Raw genomic sequence first — 27,950 nt, 5'->3', positions numbered from 1 at the left:
CACCAAATTACATGAATTTTTTAAAATATGTAAACCAAGTAAGTGCTAGAGAAAGAAGAAGTAATGACAATGGTATGTTATGGGTATCAAAACCAAGGACTGAATACATGTACCATAAGCGCTCTTTTAGAATATCAGCAGGTAGGATATGGAATTAATTGCCAGATTATGATCGAACGTGTACAGTAGTAGCAACGTTATTGTTGACAAACGACACGCACAATTATGATACACAACGATCACGCACGATACACAAACGATCACGCACGATACACAAACGATTACGCACGATACACGAACGATTACTAACTTACTGAATTTTCACGATACACGAACGATAACGATAAACGCAAACTAACGCAAACAAACGATTCTACACCATTAAACACGCAAAATCAAAATTCATTTTTTAGATTAGAATTTAAAAAAAAACTTGCTGCATTAATTTGTACTACAATATGCTTGTGTTTTATTAAAAAGCGGCATGTACAAGAGCTATGCGCTGTTTTAATTTTTTACGAGTAAACAATATTATATAGGATTTAAACACAAATGAATTTGTTTCTCTCCATAACGAATATTAACTTAACTATTATTAGGGTCTTCCGTTTTCAACGGAAGACCCTCTTGTTATTCTTCGGTTTCTTTCTATTATTATTATTATTAGGGTTTTCCGTTTTCAACGGAAAACCCTTCTGTTATTCTACGGTTTCTTTTTCTTTATTATTAGGGTTTTCCGTTTTTCAACGGAAAACCCTTCTGTTATTCTACTGTTTCTTATTAGGGTCTTCCGTTTTCAACGGAAGACCCTCTTGTTATTCTATTGTTTTTTTTAGGGTCTTCCGTTTCCAACGGAAGACCCTTTTGTTTTTCTTCGGTTTCTTTTTATTATTATTTTATTTTTTATTTTTTTTCTGACTCCTTCTAAGCTTTATATCTCAAAAAGTTTTCATCCGATTTCAATGAAATTTTCAGAGCTTTTGTAAAGTTACCGTGCCTCAAAGATCTTAAAGTTTCAGCATTTACGTCACTTCTGTTCAAATTTGGCGGACATTTTTAAATTTAAAAAAAGTAATTTTGTCCGGAAGAAATCTCCGTAAACTTAAAAGATATCGCTTTGAAATTTTTACTGATGATAGATGTATCAATTCTATAATGTACTGGGGGGTTTAAAATTTTGTTCATTAATTTTGCTCAAAACCGGAAGCAGTTCCAATTTTTGGAAATTTTCATTTTTTTGAACAAAATAAGACAATACTACAGTCTTATAGAACTGGCCATGGTGAATTCAAATCTGAAATCCGTTTGAAAATCGGACGATGCATTACAGAGATATCGGAGTTTAAAAATTGATTTTTCCGGAAATTTTGTTTCCACGTCCTTGGCTTAAAAAATAGCGTAATGTTCAAAGTAAAATTAATTTGTACCAAAAATAATTGTTAAGTCGTGCTTGAACACATTCGGATTTTTTTTTTGTCATGTCGTTCTTGAAATTAGAAAGGTTTTTGTTAATTCGTACTTAAAATCATTCGGATTTTGTTAAGTCGTTCCAGGAATAATTCGATTTTTTCATCTTTTTATTTAAGTTACTCTTGTTGTTGGTTAAAGAGCTCTGCTTCTTCCAGGAACTTCCGGCTTTTCTTCCGACATTAACGGAAGACCCACTCGTTGCTTTGCAACGAGCTTTGCTCTAGTTTATTATTATTATTATTCTTGTTTTTCCTTCTGACTTCTTTTTTGCTTTATATCTCAAAAACTATTCAACCAATTTGCAAGAAATTTTCAGGGATTATTCTAATTTCTTGTCCCTTGAAGCCTTCAAACTTTTAGTCATTAAGTCACTTCCGGTTTCTAGTTACATCATTTTAAAATTTTTCAAAAAGTGATTTTGTCCAGCACTTTTCTCGTAAAGGGTTGTTTATAAAGACTTGAAATTTTCTGTGATTGTAAATCTGCGGATTGACTTATGGCAAATGTACAGAAAAAATTATTTTGTCACTTCCGGTCGAAACCGGAAGTGAAACAAATTTTTCGAAAAAATGAATTTACTGATCAAATAAAAAACGAATATGTGTTTTGTAGAGCTTTTTAAGCTGAATCTAACACTGAAAGCCGATTCAAAATCGGACGATGCATAATAGAGATATCGGGGTTTAAAAATTGATTTTCCGGAAATTTTGATTCTGCTTCCTTGGTTTAAAAAATAGCGAAATATTCAAAGTAAAATTAACTCGTACCAAAAATAATTGTTAAGTCGTACTTGAACACATTCGGATTTTTTTTGTTAAGTCGTTCTTGAAATCGGAAATGTTTTTGTTAAGTCGTACTTAAAATCATTCGTATTTTGTTAAGTCGTACCAGGAATAATTCGATTTTTTCATCTTTTTATTTTCGTTACTCTTGTTGTTGGTTTAAGAGCTCTGCTTCTGACAGGAACTTCCAGCTTTACTTCTGACATTAACGGAAGACCCACTCGTTGCTTTGCAACGAGCTTTGCTCTAGTTATTATTATTTTTTTTTTTCCCGCAAATTTTGTGCACGAGATTTCTCGAACATTTTTTGTCTGATTGCTATGAAACTTTCAGGGTATGTAGATGATATTAATATCTCTAGACGTTTTTTTCAAATTTTTTAAATTCACTTCCGGTTATGAGTTATTGCCCTTTAATTGAAAATTGGGGGGTCTTTTGTCCAGAGTTGATCTCGGGAACTACAGATGATAGATGCATGAAATTTGGCGAAATTGTCGGTAACATTTTATAATTTTGCTGGCATGAAAATTTTGGTAATTTCTTTGTTAGTTTTTGAGCTATTTGTCGCCAAAGTTTAAGATTTTTTCGGGGCTGAAATTTTGTTGCTTTTTGTATTATAAACTTTAAACTAAAAATATTTTGTTAATACATATAGAACAAAAGTTGTTTAGAATAACTAGAGCTTTCATTTAAAATTAAGAAAAAAGGGCTGGCCCCTATAATTAGGGGTCAGCAGCTCATACACGTATTTTTCTGATAGCAAAAATCGTTATCATTTTATGAAAAAAAATTAATTTAGTTATTGTTAATATATTAAATAATGTCATTTGGTATCAAATTAAACAAGTTCTGTCCTATATTTTTTTTCAAATTTCATAAAACAAATATATAAGAATCGTACATGAACGAGTTAATATGTCTACATAGACACACAAGCGAACAAATGCCACATTAAGGCCCAGGCATTTACTGCATTACGTTGTGTTGCGTCTTAGATAAATTGTTGTGGTTCAATTTCATTTTTTTCATCTATATCATTTATGAATTCAATGAACACACATTATTTAAACGTTCTATGTGAAACTATTTGTCGGGGCGCCCCTGTTTGTGACCCCCGCGCGCGCGCGCCGAATGTAAACAGTAACGAACGGCATTGTAGGCCTAGAAAAGAGAGAGCCGTAATGCAGAAGAGAAGTTGTGTATTCTTTCGGTGTACACATGCATTTTCAATTTGCTGTGAAACATATGAACATGCACAGGGAACAATACTACATATTTGTTTAAGAAGGATATTTTTCTCGTGTGAATCGTTTACGAGGAAATTCTGACAGCCACACTTATGTCGACGATCAGCCGTTGATAAGCTACGAGTAATAAAGGAGAAAAGATGGACATTAAAGTGTGTGATTTATGTGGATGTTACTGAAGAAGGTGAGGCTTTTACTCCTTTTAAAGTTTCTTGTTAACTGGTTAAAATTAAGTATATAGTATAGATGTACATGTAAGTACGTGCACACTGTTAGATGTTTTTGTTATGGTGTGGGTGTTTGTTTACTAACGTGTAATTTTTACATGTTTCATGGATGTTTAGACTCGCTCGAGGTTCATGGGGGACTGGAAAGGGTAACTGAATTTATCTATTTAAAAAAATAACAGATTGTGAATTTTCAACTCAAAATTCAAAGCAGGGTCTAATTAGAAACATATCATATATTCTTGTGCAGAGGACTCCAAATGTAGTCATGAATACCCTGTAGACATAACTTCAAGTAAATAAAATTGTATACTTCAGACTTCAGAGTTAACATGACTTTAATATCTTTATGATGCCGATCATTGTATCATTAAAGAGGTATAGCAGACCAACGGGTACCCGGTACATGTACTTGTACATGTAGGTTACAAGTTAGAACTATGCCTACCATTCTACCAGTTCACATAATTTTTCTTGTTTAGCAGTTATGATGTGTACTTAAATTGTCCTTGTTAATGTTTTAAATGTAATTTTTTATTCTCTTTTTTTAATCTGACTACTGGCAGTACTGGCGTGCGAGCAGTTCTCGCCGAGGACCATTTCTCGCTGGTGCACTGTTACATCATATTTTCGTATATAATTTTATGTGTTGATAAAATGACGTAACAATACACTGGTGAGAAATGGTACTCGGCGAGAACTGATATATGCACACCAATATTGATTAATTACAGACAAAAACTGAAGGTTGCGAGTGTTATTTTTAATTGAACAACATTGTTTAAAATAATTCTTTATATATGTGACGATCAGACCGGTTTGAATACCAGTGCCAGATAGCTCAGTTGGTAGAGCACCTGACTAGAGATTCAGGGGGCCCAGGTTCAAATCCCTTCATTATTTCTCCCATCCTGTTACAATATTGGTGTTGTGACCAACCCCTGGAACTAACAGGTTAACTCGATCCTGCCAGGGATGATCTTCGAGGGTGAAGATCATTTAAGGGGGAGGAATGTGACGGTCAGACTGGTTTGAATACCGGTGCCAGATACATGTAGCTCAGTTGGTAGAGCACTTGACTAGAGATTCAGAGGGCCAGGTTCGAATCCCACTTTGTTCCGTCGTTATTTCTCCCATCTTTTACATATACATGTATATCAGATATATGACAGATGATTAAGGTCATCACATGTTTTGCAAGATGCAATAAGTGTTAAAAACCTTTACTTTACAACAGAATACATTTAAGTGAATATTTATGTTTCTTGTTATTATTTGGTGTGGTTTTCTTGACAGTGTCGCATAAACAATTTACCTGCTCCTAAAACACAAACTTTCTTTTTGTGGATTCAGCTTACCGCTGATTGGCTGCTGTTGCAGCAGACAAATAAGATATGCACGCACATAACACAATGAACTTATCAGAGAATGAGTTGAGTTTATTTAAACTGTTGGAATTTGGGTATTTTTTTTTTAAATGTATACTTGTGACAAAACATATATGTGGTACATACAGCTGTAGCTTTATGAAGAAAATTTTGGTTAGACCATATATACCTATCATGCAAGTAAATGATATTTACAAAAAACTTGCAATTTATGGCACACGAAATATACGCTAGTTTTATAAAGATTGACATACATGTAATGTACCACATTCTTTGAAAAATATCTATTAAAAATTCTTCATTAAGTTTACTCATACATGTTTTATGCTTATTACACGTAGTATTGTTTTTAAAACATGTAATTTATAAGAAAATAAACAAAAACCCTCGCTAAATTTATTTGCAAACAAAAAATACACAGTAGAATTGATAAAAAATGGTATACCAGAAGCTAATACCAGTACATGTACTTTGACGCTGTTCGGTGGGTAATATTCGTTTGTAATTTACGAATGAAATATTGACTGTTGCACTACAAGTATGGTAATAAACTCTCTCTCTCTCAAACTCTCTCTCTTTCTCAATTTGATAAGTGTTTATACCTATGAAAATTTTTTAATATTATATTATGACTTGATATGCAAATTTTTGATCTTGTACTGCCTAAATGTTATGTCATGTATTGGGATATGTCATACTTATTACACTGCATGGTCAGTGTATTTTTTACAGAAATACTATGCATATGTTAATGTAAACACAGCTATTACTAGTACATGTATGTAAACACAGCTAATTATTTTTTTTATTTATTTCAGCTCAAAACAGACTCTTGTTACCACATGGCTTTTACCGGTACCTGTTGATTCTTGTGGGTCAGCTCCTGAGATTAACCTGTCACCTCTATCCACATGCATATTCCTTGTGTTCTACAGACTATTTACTGGTAATTCAAATTAAATCCGATAATGCATGAACAATAATGGAACTTGAAGAAAGCATCATGCCATGTTGTGGTTTGTGTTTGATAAGAAATTATGAAAACAAAATTAAGGCTGTTTAAAGAAATTCATAATTGCTGTGAAAATTTGTTTTTCAATAAAAGTATACAATTATGTTTCCTTTATTTTTTATTTCATAAAGATATTTAGATGTGTTTACATAATTGAACCCCCCCCCCTCTATTTAATTGTCTGCACATTAAGATTACATGTAGGATATGTAAATGTACATTTGACTTTGAAATAACATCTGCTATGATAATTACTTTTGAAATGAACAAGAAACAACCTATTTCTACCTTTCTAAGTTATATATGCATAAAAAAGTAGAAAAACATGTCAAATTTGAACATTTTTCATTGAAATCAACTCTGTCTCCAGCTACCTGGGTGTGTTTGAATTTAAGTCTAATTTAAGGCAGATGTCTAACTTGTAGGTTGTAACTTACTGTTTTAGCATGGTTAGAAGGAGACTAGAAATCAGAATAGATTAGATATTCACTAAATATGATTGTTAGCTTACTTTTTTCATGAAAACAAGAAATCACACGCAGGACAGCTGTCTATTTGTTAATTAAAATGGTACAAATCATACAATAAACAAATAAAGATCACATTTTAGAATCATTGATGATTGTTTTCAAATATGTGTGAGAAATGACTCAAGGAAATTGGTTTTCAAATATGTGTGAGAAATGACTCAAGGAAATTGCCACATGTTTCATAAAATTAGGTAAAACATTTCAAACCATGACTTTTTATGAAAATCAAAAGATTGGGGGGTGGGGGGTATACATGTAAGGGTATTTCTAAGTGATGTGAAGCTTTTATCATGATTATATCATGTAGGCATATGTTGTATTGAATAAGGTTTCTTTTTAAAGGTGGTTGAACAAAAGTTGACCTCTAAAAGGTCAGATAAAGATGTTTTACTATGGAGAACCCTGTAAATCTGTGTTTACTAAAGGAAATTGGAAATGGTGGGTTCACTTAAATGGCCATATTTTTATTAAACCTCAATGGAATTGGCAATATGTGGTATTCTTTTTCTCAGAATTGCATTAGCTTTCTTATTCTAAGACAAACCGTCTTTTCATAAAAATGTTAGTGTACTAAGTTAAAGATACAAGGAACAGTTTCGGATAAAGTACCGTCAATATTTTTGTAAAATTGAGAGTGACTGTACTTGAAGGTTTATCATTGTTGCGTAGATTCATGAAATGAATTTTAATGATTACCAATAGTTAGAGGGATGTCTCTTGTTGGAATTGGTAAGCAATATTAAGGCCCCTAATTTTAAGTACATGAGAAGCAGAAATAAATTGTGAAACTTGCGGCTATGACAGATATGTTGACTTTACAGTGAAATTGAAGGTTACAAACAGGAGGTTATATAACATGAAATGTAGGTGGATAGGATATTATATGCCTATTTAGTATTTACTGGGTATGAGGACAATAGCAAGTTTATTGTCCCCCAAGACAGCAAATATTTAATGAGGCAAAGCCAAGGGAAATAGTAGCTGTTGAATGGGACAATAAACTTGCTATTGTCCGAATAGTCAGTTAATTGGTATTTCATTATACAGAAGAAAACTTTATTTGTCAGCGATGCAGAATTTCTTGATGATAAACAAATGAGAGTTAAATCAAACTTTGTATTTAATGCGGCGATCTGATTAGGTCAGAGGTGTTCCGAGTTTAAGGTGATATGGGACACTTCCATGTTGTGACGTATTGTTTATCGAAATAAACAATAAAATAAAGTGTAATTATATAAGTACATGTAGTTTCTTCTCAAAAATGGTCACCTAACTCCTTAGCACAGTGGGTTAGAGGGTTTACTAGGAACCTATAAGTCATGAGTTCGAATCCCGCTGGGGTTTTTACAATTTTTACCTTTTCAAATATTTTTAAAAGCTATTTTTTGGTTAAATATTGTAAAATTTGAAAATTCTAAACCGGTGAAAAGTTTTCAATTATATAGTACTTTAATCCACATTAATATCGACAGATGTCCCATACCACCTTAAAAAGGAGGGAAATCAAATTCTGCTAATGAATGGTTTTGATGACTATTCACCATGGGCAGATAGCATGGATACTATTTTAGATAAAAAGGCATGTTTATGCAGACGCCTTCTAGTGATCAATTTTGATGGTCTGTCCATCCGAGATGGCTTGACAGGAGCATAGCTTCTCTCCCCTTGGCCCAATCTGGCTCATACCTCATCCACAGGGTTCCTTTGGTTGAAGGATGTGCAGTGACCTTGAACCATGTTTTTAGGTATAAGGTTAAGGTCATAGCAGAATTATATATATAAAATCCTTGTCTGGGGCATATCTTTTTTCCCTTTGGTCCAATCTGGCTAATACTCACAGAGTGTCTCTATGGTTAAACGATGTGCAGTGACCTTGCATGAAATTTCTAGGTAACGGGTGAAGATCATATCGGATCATGCAAAAATCCTTTTTTGAGAGCATATATAATTTCTACTAACCCCTATTTGGCTCAGACTTCACATAAGCAGAGCTTTTGAGTAAAGGGTGAAAGGGTGTGTAGTGACCTTGAACCTATTTTCAGTGAAAAGAAACTGTGAAGGTCATATCAGAATTATATTTTTAAAAATCCTTGTCCGGAGTATATCTTCTCTCCCTTTGCTCCATTCAGCCTCATACTTTACCCACATGATGCCTTTGTTCAAAATATATGCAATGACCTTGAATGGTATTTGTAGATGAAGAGTCAAGGTCATATCAGATCACACAAAAATCCATATTTTAAGAGCATAGATATACTCTCCTTTTAGCCCCTATTTGGCTAATATTTTACCTTTACAGAGTTTATTGGTTAATGGCGTGCAGTGACCTTGAACCAAGTTTGTCAATGTGAAGGTCATAGCAGATCTTTTTAAAATTAGTTTTAAATAGTAGATTATTTTCCAAATATGCTTAATCTTGATCAGATTGAACAAAAATGCATGTATGTTAAGGGGAATGAAATTGAATTAAAAGTTCTATGCCAGCTGGAAAAATTTCAAGTTATAGGTCAAGGTCAAAGCAGAATTTTCTGAAATAACATAAGCGGGGCCCTTTGAAATGTTCACCATTTCAATGTTGTCTGCTTCATAGTAATTTTACATAGAAAATATTCACAGAAGTACAGTAAAGTAAACTTAACATCGATAAGTTTCTGACAATTAATGACGCAACGAGCACACAGTACGAAAGGTCAACCTTTTGAAAAGCAGTGAAGAGGAAAAGTTGCTCAGAATTATGTTTTAAACAAAATTGATTTTTTACATAAATTTTAATTTTGCATTCTGGGTTAAGAAAAAAGATGTTAGTTCAAGGTAAAGTAAACTTGTACCTAAAATGAAGTCAAATTTGTTAAGTCGTACTTAAACACATTGGTTTTTTTGTTAAGTCGTTCTTGAAATGGTTAAGGGTTTTTGGTTAAGTCGTACTTAAAACATTCGGATCATGTTAAGTTGTACCAAGAATCATTCGATTTTTTTTATCTTTTTGTACTTAGGTTTCTTTGTTACTAGATTAAGAACTCTGCTTCTTAGACGTACTTCTAGCGTTGCTTTCGACATTAGCGGAAAACCCACTCGTTGCTTTGCAACGAGCTTTGCTCTAGTTATACTTTTTTTTCTTTTTCTGACTTTTTTGGAGCGTTATTTCTCAGAAACTATTTAACCGATTTACATCAAATTTTTAGGAGTTATAAAGCATCAATGTCGCTACTGATAAATAAAAATTTCAAATGATTACGTCACTTCCGGTTTCAGATATGGACTATTTTGTAAATTTTTAAGGGTCATTTTGTCCACGCATCTCCTCTGAAATTAATCATGATTAAAGCTTAAAATTTGCAGGGATTGTAGATAAATGTCTGTAGATTTCCCTCCATGCTTCCAATTGCGAAAAATGCGCAAGGCCTAGAAGCTCGCCTGAACCTGAAAATTAGCACCAAATTTTTTCACCAAATTTTCGCACATTTTCCGTAATATCTTTTGACATATAAATATTTTGTTAAAACATGTAATGCAAAAGCTGTTTCAATTTGCACGGGCTTTTATTCAATATCAAGAAAAAGGGGCTGACCCCTCAAATTAGGGGCCAAGAGGGCTCTAAAGTCTTTATGCAATAACTTTTTAATGAACAATATTTTGTTATCAATTATAGAAGCAAAAATGTTCATTGTACAGCTGTTTATCTATACAGTACCATACTTAAGTCATATATTACGTAATTAGGGGTTCCAAGGGGCCAGAAGTTCAAAACTTTGATCATTAATATCTGAAAAAGGAGAAATATTTTGAAAAGCAATGTAGAACAAAAGTTGTGCAAAATAATGTTTTGTACAATATGCTACCATAAATGTTTTTGTTTATGACCCCGTTTAGGAGTTAAAGGGCCGGCCCCTAAAACACATTTGTACAGATATCTCAAGAACGGTAAACATTTTGTTAACACTTGTTAAACAAAATATGTTTATATTTACAAGACCTTTTATTTGGTGTCAAGAAAAAGGGGCTGGCCCCTCAAATTAGGGGTCAAGAGGGCTCTAATGTCTTCTTACAATAACTCTTTACTGAACAATATTTTGTTATTAATTATAGAAGCAAAAATGTTCATTGTACAGCTGTTCATCTATACATTACCATACCTAAGTCATATATTACGTAATTAGGGGTTTTAAGGGGCCAGAACTCAAAACTCTGATCATTAATAACTGAAAAAGGAGAAATATTTTTAGTAGCAATGTAGAAGAAAAGTTCTTCAAAATAATGTTCTTAACAATATGATACCAAAAATTTTGTTGTTAGTGGCCCCGGTAAGGGGTTAAAGGGTCGGCAACTAAAACGCATTTGTACAGATATCTCGAGAACGGTTTACAATTCATGAACACTTGTAGAACAAAATATTTTTTTATTAGCGAGACCTTTTATTAGATATCAAGAAAAAGGGGCTGATCCCTCAAATGAGGGGCCAGAAGGGCTACTAAGTCTTTTCATAATAACTCTTTTCTGACCAATAATTTGATATTAATCATAAAGCAGCAAAGAAGCTTTTATTAAGCTTAATTTAAAACCGAAACCCGTTTTAAAATCGGACGATGCATTACAGAGATATCGGGGTTAGAAAATTGATTTTTCCGGAAATTTTGATTCCGCGTCTTCGGTTTAAAAAATAGCGTAATGTTTAAAGTAAAATTAACTCGTACCAAAAATAATTGTTAAGTCGTACTTGAACGCATTCGGATTTTTTTTTGTTAAGTCGTTCTTGAAATCGGAAAGGTGTTTGATAGGTCGTACTTAAAATCATTCGTATTTTGTTAAGTCGTACCAGGAATAATTCGATTTTTTCATCTTTTTATTTTAGTTAATCTTGTTATTGGTTTAAGAGCTCTGCTTCTTACAGGAACTTCCAGCTTTACTTCCGACATTAACGGGAGACTCACTCGTTGCTTTGCAACGAGCTTTGCTCTAGTTATTATTATTATACAAAATTTATAAAGCACCATATATAATTTATATTAAATAACTCTATAGCGCTGTACATATAAAAAGCTATTGGTAATAAAAGCTTAGAACATAAATAATATACCTAAATGCACCAAATTTAAAATGAAATGTGGTCATAAAAATATACATACCTAAATAACACTAAATTTTGTTTACATGTTAAAATCAATGCTGTGCTGTCTCTGTACTCAATAAAATAAAGTCTAAAATGCGTAAATACTTAAGAATAGTCTAGATAAGCCTTTCTAAAAAGATAGGTTTTCAATAATTTTTTAAAACGAATAAAATTTCCCTCTAATCTAAGATTTTGGGAAAGGTTGTTCCACAATGTTGAACTGGCCACGTCGAACCGCCTGTCATCATACGGCCTAGTCCGCGCACGCAACTGAACAAGGTGCATAGAGCTCTCTGGGCGCAGAGACCTATTTGGCTTGTAGACCTGGACTAGTTCTTGTATATAAAATGGCGAAGTTCCGTGTAAGGCTTTGAAAGCCTGTAGGATCAGCTTGTATTGAATTCATGGGTTAAAGAACATATAGTGTAAAAGAAATGAAGATAATGCCTAAACTACCTAAAAAAATTTACAGACAAGTTGATGTTTATGTAATCTGATTCCCCTAAGTAGGATTTATTTATGCAAGATACAGGTAAATTTGTTACACTTGTACCTTGTTCCAAAGAATTTCGATTTTACACACCCCATATTTTCATAATTTACGGTACATAACTGATTTATTATACCCGCACTTTCTAAAGAAAGGTCGGGTATATTGTTGTTACCCTGTTCCGTCCGTCCGTCCGTCCGTCCGTTCGTCCGTCTGTCACGTTTTACTTTCTCAAACTGCTCTTACATATTATAAACCAGCAAACTGAACTATTGGAGTTTGATTTAGGGTATCATGTTGCTTTGTGAAAAGGTTTCAAAAATTCTCTGTTAGTCATGGGGGTCAAATAATTGGTAAAAAATGACGTTTTTTAACAAAAACCTTCTTCCTCGAACTCCTCCTACATTTTCAACAGTAGACAAATCATCATTTAGAATATGTTAAAGGGTATTCTATAGATGCGCAATAAGGTTTCAGAATTTTCAATTTTGTCCTGGGGGTCATTTAATGGCTAAAAAATTATGTTTCTTTTTACAAAAAAACTGGTTTCAAAAACGTCTTTTTTTTTGGCAGTAGCCAAATGATCTTCTAGAAGACGTTTTTTTTTGGCAAAAAAGTATGGTTCCCAGAACTCCTCTTAAAACTTTTGGAGTAGCTACGTCATCTCTTGGGATATAATTGGGGCTATCTTATAGATGTGCAATAAGGTTTTAAAGATTTAAATTTCATCCAGGAAGTCAAATATCAGCAGAATATTGACGTTTATCACAAAAAAAATCATAGATCCAAAAGCTCCTTTTATGATTTAATGGATAGACACATCATATCTTGGGATATGATAGGGACTGTTCTATAGATGTGCAGTAAGGTTTTAAAAAGTAGCAGAAAATTGACGTTAAGCACTTCAAAAAAGCATAAATCCTAAAACTACTTTTATGATTTAATGGATAGGCACATCATATCTTGGGATATGAAAGAAATTGTTCCATATAGATGTGCATTTCGGATTTGAAAAATTAAATTTAACCCTGCGGCCCATTACCTACATACGTTTTGATGCCTTTTAAGGATCAAACATATGTATTTAAGGAGTGGGAATCTCAACCGTTTTCGAGATATTCGTGCACTTCCTGTTCGAGGGGGGTCATGATCACCCCCGGGGCCCATGACCTACATACCGTTTGATGCCCCTTGACACAAGAAACAAGAATATATATGGTTTAAAGGTGGACATCTCAACAGTTTTCGAGATATTCGTGCACTTCCTGTTCGAGGGGGGTCATGACCACCCCTGGGGCCCATGCCCTACATACCGTTTGATGCCCCTTGACATCAGAAACATGCATATATATGGTTTAGGGGTCATGATTATAACAGTTTCTGAGATATATGGAAATTTCAAATTTCTTGGGGTGGGAATGACCCCAGGGGTCAGATCTAAAAAACCCTATATATTGCCAGTAACAGTCAATATATGATTATGAAAACCCTACATTATTATCTTTGTCCGTTTTCAAGTGACCATTTACAATAGAGTTTACGATTCTTCCTACAAGGTTCAATAATAGACCCGACACCCTTTTGAAACCCCCCTCCCCCCGAAAAGTGGTTATCTAACCCAAAATGAGAAAATCAAACCAGGGTGCACAACTAGATATGCAGGCCTATCATATCCTAGAGTTTTGTACAATTCTGTTCAGCCATCTCTGAGAAACAAGTTCAGAGCGGGAAAAAAGAAAAAGAAGACAAAGAATAATAATACATGTATTAAGAACCGTACAAAAACAATTATAAGTCTCCAAATTTCATTCAAGAGACTTAATAATAATTAAATAGAGATAGGATCATCAAACATCAATAATTTAAGATAATTGACAATTTCTTATTCTAAGGGGGTCAGGATGACCCCTTAGGGTCATGACTTACATGCCATAATGATCTGATGCGCCATGACCTAAGGAGGAATAATATCTTTAGATTAAGGTGGGGATCTCAATGGTTTTTATGATATTTGATAATTTCAGGAAGAGCACTTTGGATCATGACCTACATACCATCTGAAATCCCTTGAACAAAGAAACAATAATATAATATGTACATGATATATGATTCAATTTAAGAACCCGGATCAATCATCTGTATATATGTTTTGTAATACTTCCTATGTATATATACATGTTTTAGTTTGTGTTTTGTTCTATACTATTCATGTACATGACTGTAGTATGGCTTAGTCTTATTATAAATTACATTAAAAAATTGTCAAATAATTGACTTGGAACCCCCATCCTAAAACAGACTCAAATATAAACTGTTCCCCCCCCCCCCCATACTTGTCGAATGATCTATTAAAATCAAAATATAATTTTAGTGTCTAAAAACTTTTATAAACCTTTAAAAAATGTTATTCTTAAAAAATATTACATTACACCTTGCATATTTGACAAATGGTCTATTGATATATGATCAGAGGTCATATTTCTACCTTGGGATCAATAACTAGTATTCATTGTCAAGTTAAAATTAATAACAATAAATGATTCAAATTATAAATGTTTATAATGTTTGTACTCCACAGACAACCCCACCCCCCCCACCCCCCCCCACCCCAATCTAACCTGTTTCTAAAGATTCGGTCTTCTTAGTACATTCTGACATGTGTGCAGTAGCAAATCTTAAATCATTTCTTGATTGCTTTTTCTCTCCTGATGCACATTAACATTATGGAAAAATTGCTTAATTCAATTTTTAGTGGGGTCAGAACAGTCCCATAAGGTCATTACCTTCATTGTATTTGATGCATTATAATACATTAAGAAAAACATACTCCTTCCTTCCTATTATAAATCATATAAAAATGATACGTGCCTACACTTACGTACATGTAATACACAAGTTTAATAAGAAATTGTTTATACAGGGTCAATATGGGGTCAACTCAATAGTGCAAGTCTGACAAATAAAAAAAAATAACTTTTGCACCTAAAATCACAGAAACTTTACAAATGCGATAGGATAGGTAACGGTGATAAGCTTATTTAAATATTAAAAGATGATGAGATTGTATGCTGTCAAAATGACATCACATTTAGAAAGTGAAAGTAGAACTTATGTATGCTGGCATCTCATCATATTGTGCTACTGCTACTACATGTATTATGCTTACCTATATTGGTCAACATTATAATGATAATCCAATTAAAACACAATAATGAATCCTTTTCTGCATATGGAAAACACAGACATGTATGTATACACGTGAACCCATCTAATCGAAGAGCTGGGTAAAAGTAGTACCCGCTAGTGAGACCTGCAGACCTGTGTTGTGTACGTAACTTCAGACAAAGATCAGTTATTTGTAACATGCATGTATTTTTATGACCTATTCTTCAAATCCACTTGCACTATTTTATTAGGTAAATAACAGCGTTAATGTGCAGGGTACAGGACACCTGCATATTGTGGTGTATACTTCCTATTGAGATAAACAATAAAGTATATCAAATATTAATTAAATATTTCCCCCCCCCCCCCCCAAATAATGTTACCTAACATTGAAGCGCAAAGAGTTAGAGCGTTTACATGTCTGTAAAAGCATTGGGGTCCAAGGTGTATTTTTGGTAATTTTAATATTGATATAAATGAATTTTCAAGGGGGGGGGGGTCTGGACCCCTCACTCCCACCCCTTCTCCAAATCTGTGCACACAATTATGTACATGTAGGCACACAGAAGCAAATTTAAAACCGGCAACCGCCACGGGGAGAAGACAAAATTTAATTTTTAATTTTGTTTATAATAATTATATAGACCATTATACTTTTTATGACATGAAATGTTAAGATTATTGATTAACTGAAAATCTACTGCAAACAGTTCAACCCCAAATTGCACATAAAGTGCTGCTCATGTGTATTATCAAATTGGAGGGGATCTCATCCTTCAGTTATGAAAATTATAATTTTTAAATGTATTACCGGAGCTTGTATGTTGCTTTCACTTTTAATTAAACTGGTAAAAAAAAATGTTATTTAGGGGCAAACATTTGGTGCGGGTATAACTGTCTAATGACAGCATCTAGTTTCTTTTTATTCTAAATTTTAAAGCGTCTAAATAAATTGAATTTCTTCCGAATGTTATACAATGTACCAGAGAGGAAGGCTATCGTATTCTCATTTTAAAGAAAACTTTGGGATATAATTGTTTAGTTTTCAACGGGTAAGGGGTTATCTTGACCGTTTTCATTCAATGTGTCTCAATGGATGCTTGATATAGACTGACTACAAAAGTATGCAAAACTAACTCGACCGAATAAAGGTTTGAATGAGTTGTTGAAATACTTTCTAAATATTTTTAAAGGTGAAAGAGAGATTAGTTTAAAAATATCAGAACTGACATATTACATAAATGTTAACAATTGCCAATGTTCTATTTAAAAAGTTTTAAACTCACATTGTTGCATTGTTAAATTAAAATAAAAACTACTTGTAGTCGTTTTTAGAATAAACATTGGCATTCCTTAAAAAAAGTTACAAAACGAAAAACCGCACGATCACGCAAGGTAAAAACCGCAAACTCATTTATCTGATACACGCACGATCCCGCACGTTACACGAACGATCACCCATGTTACACGAACTATTCAACACGATTGGCTTGTCAACAAGAACGTTGTTACCACTGTAACTGCTTTTCTTTGTTTTGAAACAATGTAGTTACAACAATACTATTTAACAGAGTAAATTGAATAAATTTTCAAATCAGTGTATATATTTTTATTGATGTATATTTATATTTTATTGATGCTATTTATCTCCATGTCTCATGCTTGTTAAGGTCTTCTGTTTCAAATGGAAAACTTTATTGTTATTGCTTTGTTTCTTTTCCTCTATTTTTATTTTTCCTGTGGCTTTTTCTCCAAAATGTTTTTGCAGATTTTGATGAAACTGTTAGATTTTACTAAGCACAAAAATTTGTAAGAAACGTATTGACGAATTTATTGGTCGTCACTCACTGTCCCGAAATATTGACGATTTTATGTTTTTACTTGTTCACGGTTTTTCTCAAAAAGCATAAAAGATAGAAATTTCAAATTTTCAGTAATAGTAGATAGTCTACACCACAGTGCCCTTTGCTTATCTGAACGTTCTTAAATACTACCGGTCGTCACTGTATGATTACAAAACACGTACTTTTTTCAAAAAAAATCTTTAGATTTTTGATATTCCCTAATTCATTTTTAACAGTTTATAGATACGCTTTTATGAATGCAGAATATGTAATTTGTTTTAAAATTGATGCAAACATTTTCCAGATTTTGGGCTTCAAAGTCGTGAGGCGAGAGTCCACGTGGCTCAGTCGTTAGAGTGGTGAACGTGTGCGTCATACCACCCAGGTTTAACCCCCGAGTGTTGAGTATACGCGGGTATGATAAGGCAACTCTCAGCAATCAAATTCATCTGATCAATATGACGTCACAATAAGCAGCATGATGTCATATTTTACTCAGAAACTTGTCGATTTTTACTTTATCTCTGGTTTGAATTATAAAAACTACAGGCATAAAATATCACTAGAAACTCTTCTAACTGAATATATCTTCGATTTCTCTCTATTACGTATAATTATCATTGATGACGTCACAAGCATGTTTGATAGAGAAGATCATGTCGAGAGACAAATCATCAGAATGCAGTGTAAACAATGCCGAAATAAGAGTTATTCAATACAGATACCTAAGATTAAGATGAGTGTCAGTTAGGATATAATCAGGAGAATACAGGCATGGATATTTTGTTTATTCAGCGAGTTTTATAAGGTAAGCAGATCGACATTTATATGGCTTGACCAGCCTTTCCTCTGTCAGTGTGTACAAAAAAAGGCAAAAGTGTAACACTACCCCGGATATTATAAAAGATGACTTTGGTAAATATCAACGGTAAGTGAAAAGTGCTGCTAGAATCATGTGCTTTTTGTTTTAAACGAAAACTACGTAGTATTTTCAATGAAATTAATGAAATTATATAAGTTGAGAGTGTTTCCGATAAATATTTACAATATTTATTTTATGCGATTAACAATAGGATTCTAGCAGTAATACTAATAAACATGAACTAATTACCGATCGAATTATTGTAGCAAACATACAAATGAACTTCGGGGTAGTGTTACACTTTTTGATTTTTTGTTAAGGTAAAACAGGGATTTTTTTAACTGTCACGTGATACCATGATACGGCAGCTTCAAAGATCGAGTCGATTCTGAAGTAGAAAAATAAAATCTTGGTGAACACATTCACTTGGTATTAATATTCAGCACTGTTTTCATAAACATAAACAGTTTTTAAATTGATCATAATTTTGACGGTCATTAAACTCGGAGTTGCCTTAACCTACCCGCGTATTTTCTTAGTTGTGTTCGTATTAAAAATTTTATCTTTGAAAAGATAGATTTTACTAATTTCCGATTTTATTTTATCAGACATCACAATAATAGCGCAGTAGAAGTATATGTCTATTGAAATCCTTATAGAGGGTTAAATGGAATTTGATGAAGTGTTAACTATCCCTATAGTCTATTTTATGGTGCATTCAAACAGAAGACGTCTCGTTGCTCGCAACGAGATCACAATCGCGTCTTATTTTGTATATATGTTTTATACAGGACCACAATGTAAACTAGTGCATTGGTAATAATTGTGCCATCCTTTCTTTAAAAAGACTGTATCATTATAAGAGCAAAGGGAATGAACAATTTATTTCACGTCTTTTGTTCAAGAATCAGAGCAAGTAACACCGTATATGATTTATAAAATGACAAACACTTATTCAAAATGTTTATCTGGGGTATTTTTCACAATATAAAATTCAATTATAATCAATTAAAAGTTTAAAGATATTTCAAAAAATTAAGAAAATCAAGATATACAGTTTTAATCCTTTGATGATAATTAATATTCTATTGTACACCAAATGTCCAAACAAACGTCTGTTCTTAACAAAAATATAATATTAAGTCTAGATTCGCCGCTTTTCGGCACAAAAGGGTGTAAAAATACACATATTCCAGTCTACCTAATGTTAAACAAACTTCTTTAAATTCCCAAACAACAATATGACAATTTTCTTTATGAACCAGTTTCAAATGTTCTACAAATATAACCTTTTAAACAGGGTATATTTACCATGATAAATTCAGGGTAGCAATGACAAATACATGTATAATAATTGTCGATTCTTTCACACTGCGCATTACCTAATTGGCATTGAGTAGTATTCATAACGTTAACTCTGTATTATCTGTATGATAAAATACGTAATTTATCTATAACCTACAAAATTGTTTTTTGAACATCTAGAATATACCTTTAGACTGTAACAAATCGTTGTTTAAGCATGTGTGTGACCTACCTTTATTCCATAATAAACAATTGATAGACATAGTTGCAGATGGTATATGTGACGGTTGACAAATTGACTGCTTGACTGTCTGCTCAGTACCTATTTGGACGAAGACCTGAGCTATGGAGTAGTCTGTGTACTTATTATTCAAATGATACACCTGGACATTGCATTTATTAGTACAAGTTTCCGCTGTAATAAGAAAAGAAACAACCACAAGCATTAGATACAACTAACTTGTTCTACATTAACATACACTATTCATATTTCATATTTGTGGCCGAGCTTTTATGAAAGCGAATTTTTTTTTGGTCATTACTTCTGCTTTTAATGACAATGATAGTTTTTTTTTTAAATGATATCTTAAGTGCTATTAAGCCTCCTCTAAAAAGCAGAAGGCTTGAGATATTTAGTGTTCATTTCTTCAGGTAATTTTATTTAAAACAAAATGTGAACGCTTCAAATGATGATTTCATTCCATGAAAATCAAAAATCGTTTCACTTCTTAAAATTTAAACCACTTTTCTAAAAAAAAAAATCAAATTATGGAACCATTAGTGCACAAGTGGATTTCCATACCACAGTGACGGACAAAAAAGAGGAACTGTTTATTAAAGAAAATGATTTTTATGGATAAGTAAACGAAAGTAAAAACATTTTCATGGAAGAAATTATTCATAATTGCAAATATAACAGTGGTACATGTAATACGTTATCATTCGGGATAAAAGCCAATAAGCTAAAATGTTGTAAAACATTTTCTGATTGATATTATTTTTTTTCAAGAGTTAATTCAAACAACATCTAAACATTTTAAAAATGAGATAAGTGTATCATGAATGTAACTGGAATATCATTTATGACTTTTTTAAATAATATATACAATGGAAACTAAACAATTGTTTAAAGCTCATTTCTTAAAGATTCTCTACTATAAGATAAAAATAATAACGATGACTTTTCAACTGTGCTGAAACACATATGAAACATAATTATCCATTATTTGTTCCGATTTATACATATATATGATTCAGATTATATGCTATAAGAGCAAAATCATGGTTATCTATAACTGAATAATATCATGTTAAACCCTTATTGGAAATCATTACTATCAAAACAAAACTCTGAAACATTTTTTTAAAATAAATTTTAAATATTACCCTACCGTCTTTGAGAACAGTATCTGCATCATCAAATCGAAAACGACATCCGTATGGGCCATATATAAATCTTACAGCTGTTTCTAAACAAATTTTTCTGAAAAGGACGTTATTGTTTAGTGGTTTTTTAAATCTTTTACAAACATATATATATTTTATCAATAAGATGATGTCTTATGATGGTTCAGGCAGGAATAAAATTATGAATACATAGTCCGTGTCAGCGTATGTGAATTCCACTGCATTTATTTCAGACGAGATGAAACATCATATATATCAATACTTTAAATAACGAACAAATAAACGAATAAGATATGATAAATATTTGTCAATTTCTTTGCTATCAAATAAAAAAACAGTGTTTTAACGGACAGATCACAAATTTGACACATCTTAAATTTGACACATCTTCAAGGATCACATGACAAAATGAAATTTAAATGGGGGGTCCAGCGGACTTGATATGATAGTATCTAAACTGCTTATTGTAATTTTAAAATTATCTCTTTTGTACATAGTTAATCGATTTTGTAATTCCATTTTTTTAAACAAATATATACTTTCCGAATTGATGTAAATAACATAGTTCGTATAAGTCAACACCTTACATTTAATTTGAAAAATTCAACTGATTTAAAGTTAGTAAAGGGATAATTCAAGAACGTGGTAATAATGTCAAATATATTTATTTAAACAATTCGTTAAATATTAGACATAGGCGATACGTTTTAATGATTCATAATGTCGCTGATGCGCTGCTCATATTTTGTTTCTACTTACCTATTAATGCTATAGTCAGCAGATGTGTACATCACGATCCAAAGGACACCTATATAAAACAAACAAGTCACTATATAATCTATACAATGAGGATAAGTGTTTAATTATTGTAAACCCTAAATAATTATAGGATCAATCAAACATCAACAGATAAAATATAAAAGACAATTAAACAAAGTTTTCTGCAAAAAAAAACACTATTTCTATAACTTTCATCAAATAATGAAATAACGGGGGAAAATAAGCACCATGAAGGCCCTATATATATTTTGATGATGCAGTATTAAATAATGTAAGCACGTGATGGGAGTTTAAGTACATCTTGATTCCACAAAAACCGTCTGCAATCAACGGAAGATGACAAATACAAAAAAAAAATGTTAACACCCACGTCTTATTTAAATATATCAATATATAAAACAAAATCCAAAAAAACTTATGTTGTAGAATGTTTGATTGTAAACGGTAGAAAACCGTCAATAAACTACAAGTGTTGACTTGGATGAGACCAAGATTGCTTATTTGTGCCTCAAAAAAGCAATATACAAGGGTTCTTTGGAAATAATTTAGACAACACAAATATCTCTCTTTCTGAAAGGCGAATTTTAATGAAAATTGGCATAAACATTAACGAAACCTAACCAAATAATTCAGTAAAGTAACATATCAAAAAAAATGATAGTTTGTTTATGATATTACATACAACAAGGCACAAACTCTGAGTTTGAAAAACTTAAACATCTTCATTTTAAGTGTTGTTAGACCTACAATTCTTGATAAAAGAAATATAATTATGTATGTTCATTTTGCTATTTATTGTGACTAACTTTTGTGTAAGTTTAGTAGTGTTCGAGTTGAAATACGATGAGGGTTCTAAAATATTTTCCAAGAAATTGAAATCTGACTGAGACAGTTTATTGAATTTTGACGTCAAGGCGGCGCAGCGAATATACAATAATTTGGTGTTAATTTCGGAAGACCTTTTTGGCAAACTATACGATGGAAAAGGGTCAAAAGCTTCGGTTAATCGGGATTTGCTTACTGATTGTTAAACTAGAATTAAAATAAGATGACTAGATATCAAGTACTTTTTTTCACACAAACTGATTTTAAAAGCTCTAAAATATACACAGAATGAATGTAAGAGAAATTTGACATTAAGTTGACTTTTGGGAAGAAATAAAAAAAAATCACAAAAAATCAAGAAAAGAAAATATATGTAACTGTTGCCATTTTAAAGGGACATGGTCACGATTTCGGTCAATTTTTTTTTCGATTTTAATGTTTATAATGCTTCAGTAAGGCATTTGTAATAGGCAACCAAATTTGAGTGTCATTTGTTGAGTTATAAGCGAGTTACAGAGCTTACAATTCCACGCTATGTAAACAAAGCTTTTGTTTACATTTTGAATGTTGAAGTGAAAACTCCAGTGTTAGACCTAAAATAAATGTGTTAATCGTTAGGAACTGTTTATTTATGCTTAAAATGAATAGGAATATAGAAAAATCAGCTCGAAAATTATTTTACTGGTACATTGAACCTATGTGAACAAAAACAGAGCACGAGCCTTGTTTAAGTGACGAAGAATTGTGAGCCCTGTATCTTGCTTCAAATTCATCGACGGGCACCCAAATTTCATTTGATCATTAGAAATGCATTCATAAAGCATTTTGAATAATAAAAACAGAAAAATGAAATTTGACCAAATTCGTGATCATGCCCCTTTAGAATAAAAAGAAAAGATGAACAGTGCATAATCGTTTATGTTTTCCGTTCGTTTGTAAGGTGTTTATAAATAAAAAAGGATCAATGAAAAACGTAAAAGTGACGTTGTGATGTTTTTGTGGTTGCGCCTGGTCATTGGATGTAGACAACTTTGTTATCTTACCAGGAATGAACAAATGATGTCATTAATCTTAATTTTTTTTTAGATAATAAAAGATATACTGGTTCACTTTCTGGTGAAAATGATTTATCCTTTTTTCCAAGGGAGTAAGAGTAAATGTCCGAACAACAATGTCAATTTCCAAACAACCCTCGTACTGCCCAATGAAATGAGGTCGTTATTTAACATCAAACCGCCTTACAGAAAAAATCAATGCTCTTCGAAAGTATACGGAAATTTGTAGTTACTAAAATCTATAACAGATTTTTTTCTTTCCAAGTCTAGCATACAGGAAATACAATTCTGTTCTGTGATTTCTTTTTCTTTATCCGGTTTTTATGAAATATACGCATCTTATAATTGATCGTGCATTTATTAGAAATATTTTCTCATGTGCATTTGTTGATGATAACAAATATTGAATTAGTTTTTGTCATAATGATTGAAGTTCAAATCTATTTGCAGGTTTTTCTAATCTTCTGACTACCTTCAGTTTCATTTTCAATTTTATTATGTTTGTTTAATACTCGTCTTTGCCTGTTTACTACTCAAAACTCAAATAATTATTGTTACTTTTACCACGGGTTGAACTGACAGCTGTAAATTACACAAGATACATATCAGCTATTTAGTTGTAATTTATTTTAAACACAACAGGCAGGGAAGTTCATAATATTTCTTAAATAATGTCAATTGTTCAGTTACACACCAAAAGGTATAGAAAAATTTCTTTAAAATGATATGTGTTAAAATATTTTATTTATGTTGTAAATAATTTTGTTATGGTTATTCTGTACATTACAGCAGTAGTAAATTTCCTGAGATGCAATATGTCTTGCAAAGAGGAAAACCTTCGTCGGGTCTGCATCCTTAACGCGATCATTCCATTCTGCGTCCTTCAATAATGTAAAATGCCAAGGTATACGCAGTAGAGATTCCAACAGCGCCGCAACAACGCAACGGCAATATTATTTTCGCTGTGGGATCACCTAGAACATTGTAGAACGACATGCACAAAGTACATGCTTTGGTTCTGCGTTCTGATAAACACGCAGTAGAGACGAAGTGGAGTCGCCATAACAGCGCTGTAATGTCTCCAACAGCGCCACTGGTGCTTCATTAGCGTGCTCAATTAAAGGCACTGTCACAACAAGGCTCATACCAACGGCGTTGTAAAATTCCTGGAATCGCCGTAGGATTGCAGAAAAAAATTGAAAAAATTTACAATCTTATTTGAAATTTTAAAATTTTCAGGCGAAGATGTCACGGCGTCCTGACGGCGACCAAGGCGTTTCATGACGTGCTAAGATTTGTTACGTCGCGTCCACGGTGTGTTCTCTACGCTCAATACGTGCTATCCTACGGCGATTTCAGGAATTTTACAACACCTTGAACACGCTATGGGAACCCAACTTGATGTGACAGGACCTAAACCAAAAAGGATAGACTTAAACAATCAAGGGAATAAAAGTAACTAAGACACAAACATGGCTATAACAAAAATATTATGGTTACTTGACACTTTTTACACGACTAAATGATGGACTTTGTCTTAAACTGGTTACATCGGTACTGTTTGACAACGTCTGCATCTTATTGTAGACCCCAGTACTAATTAAAAGGTATTTAACCAAAAAAGTAACAATGTGTTGCCATGTTCATCATTTTTTACAAATAAACACTCCGTGAAGTCTATTGTGTTATCACACAACCTACTACAGTATATGGTTTAAGCATATATGATGATAACATGAACACAAGGAAACATTCTACAATCGTCGTAATTTTTTAAACGCGTGTGCCTGGATTTTAGTAAGCTTTTTTTTAAATTGAATATTTCTTACCAGTGCAGTGATTGTCATCCTTTCTTTAACACGCTTTAAAAAAATATTTGCGTCAAATGTAACGTGTTCGGATAAATAAAACACCTGAAACATGAATGGTGCTCTTGTCCATATTTAGGGGGTGTGTAGCGATTAGCGTTACACAGGTAATCGGAAACTAAAGATTTGGTAGTCAGAGATGAAAATAAAATAATGCTTATTTATAAATTTACGTCAGTCTTTACACAGAACATGATTGTTAGGTCATATTTATATGTGTGTATTCATATCTCCTGAATTTCAGAGTTTTGTTAAAAAAAACTGATGGTGTGTTAACTTTTTATCATGATTGATGAAAAGGTATAATATGTCTTCTAAAGAGTGTTTAAAGGAAGGGAGTTTTAGTTTAAAAGAGAAGTGGAAACATTGCATAGAACAGTTGTTATAAAAAGATAAAGGCAACATAAACAAATTAGATTTTATTCAATTGTAACTTAACTTTAATTGGACCTTTATGGTATTTAAATTCAAATTGCTTTGTTGCTATGCAAAAACATGTTCATCAATGCGATTGATTTTAAGTATATAAAACTGGTAATTGAAAATAAGTTCAAAATTCAGCCTGCCATCCATGAGAGGTTTTTTTGTATTTGTTTGAAATTAGCAACACTTGTCTAAATGATTTGTTTGAAATATTTCTTCCTTGTTTCGTAGAAAAATGAGAGTATATGTGTTAGCCCTATTTAGCTGGATTACCGCATGCAAGAGGAAATTAAAACTTTTACAGTTGTGCGCACATAATTTATAATGTATAGATCAATGTAGAATTTAAAAAGTGACTAATAAAATCTCCAAAAATGTTTTTCTTAACAAGAATTGTCTTACAGCATATTACAAACGGAACGAAACAGTTACAACGATGTTAAAATGAAATTAAAACGCCATACTTCTGTATCAGATGTATTGCATATATATTACATGCACATGAATGCGTTTCAAAATAAGATGGCTGTAAAGGTCAATGCGTTTGTGAATGTAATGTATAATCAATAAGATAATCATTAATCAATAGTTGTGTTTGTATCCTGGTGTTCGTTTACCTTTTTGTCTTTTGCGATAAAAAGTAAAACATTATGTATACAATATAACAACTTAACTGATATATTGTGGTGATATTGTATGCTAAGAGATTTGCTCATCGATCTTTCATTAACCATGATTTTAAACCTCTTTTGAAACTTTCAAAAAATAATTTTTTTATATATTTAAAGTTCAATGAACACAGGGTAAATAAAAATAAACACACGATGATCACATTGAAGATAAACAAAACGGAAAATAATTATGTACAAAAAAAGTTGCCCCTCGAAATATGTTACTTTTGGATAAAACCTGTATATACATGCCCAGTTTACATATAATCTAGATGTTTTAGAAAAACAAATATGCAATATGATTTTATCAAATACTTTATCTGAAACAGTGTAGTAAATATAAAAGCACTGATTGAAAAAATAAAAATTATACTCAATAAAAAATGGAATGGAGAGAGAGAGAGAGAGAGAGAGAGAGAGAGAGAGAGAGAGAGAGAATACTAAGAGGGAATACTACTTACATAATATGATGGACTCATACATGACCGCCATAGCACAATTATCAAACGTGTTAAGATTTTCAATCCTTTTCATCAACTTCCGGGATTTTTTTATGTATTTGACAACAAGGAAATACGATATTTAAGCATGTATATACTTCCAATGATCAAAATGTTGATTTGTTAGTAATAGTACAATTTTTATAATACATAAACACAAATAAATCGATTGCTACAAATATTAAGTTGAATTATTCATTTTTTTTCTGCAAATATTTTTGTATAAGACCATAGTTACCCAATCATTTTGTTTTTAATTTCAAAACAACTAAATTAAGGACTCAAATAAAAGAATAAGACTCCATAAAACGTACATTTTATATTAATCAAAGTGTAGTAAAAGTCCAGCTCTTTTCTGTTGACAAAAGCATTTACATTGTAGGCACATAGAAACAGTAGACTTTTGATAGTGATCATTTGATAGTCAACTGCTGCGCTTTTAAGCAGGATACATAATGAAAAAAGAAGTATTCATAACGAATGCAATTCTCTGTTGAGTTGAATCACATCATTGAGTTTTAGTCAAAGTGTCAGACTAATGTGCTTCTTGGAAATTGCTTAAAAGCATCTCTACTAAAATGACACCTTCTTACATGCTCATATGTCTTCTCATGATTTTTTTTCAGGAGTCCTTACTGGAAGTTTGAACATTTTTAAAAACTTATTCTGGTGCCGGAAAGAGAAAGAAGCCTTAATTGGTACGTTTTCGCTTCCATTCACTTTTTTGACAACTCGTTTCTCTAATTTAAAAGCAAAAATGCTATACAATTTCTTTACCCTGACAGCAGTTGTTGTCAATCAACAAGTATCCTGTTTAACATGTACACTTCCACATACATAAACCTGCAAACTTGGTCCAAGTGCATTGCCAATCGTAGGTTACTTTTCTGGTGAAGAAAACAGTGGAATAAACAAAAATTGAAGTAAATAATGTTCCTTTATTGCAGTGTGTTTTGAGCAGTATCAATACGTGCCAGTTAGATATTGACACA

At 32.2% G+C, this 27,950-nt stretch overlaps 1 long non-coding RNA gene and 1 pseudogene across 1 annotated transcript; one reads left to right on the top strand and one right to left on the bottom strand.

Annotated features, from left to right (window-relative positions):
* Positions 1-26,992, bottom strand: part of LOC128159967 (uncharacterized) — a 43,852-nt pseudogene extending 16,860 nt beyond the window's left edge.
* On the top strand, positions 3,044-6,233 carry LOC128159969 (uncharacterized). The gene is made up of 2 exons (XR_008240218.1): positions 3,044-3,683; positions 5,933-6,233. It is a non-coding gene; the product is annotated as an uncharacterized LOC128159969 (long non-coding RNA).
* Positions 26,993-27,950: the final 958 nt, after the last annotated feature.

This window comes from Crassostrea angulata, chromosome 8 (assembly GCF_025612915.1).
Source record: "Crassostrea angulata isolate pt1a10 chromosome 8, ASM2561291v2, whole genome shotgun sequence".
In the NCBI taxonomy this organism is placed as follows: domain Eukaryota; kingdom Metazoa; phylum Mollusca; class Bivalvia; order Ostreida; family Ostreidae; genus Magallana; species Magallana angulata.
This window is presented reverse-complemented; position numbering and strand designations above follow the sequence as displayed.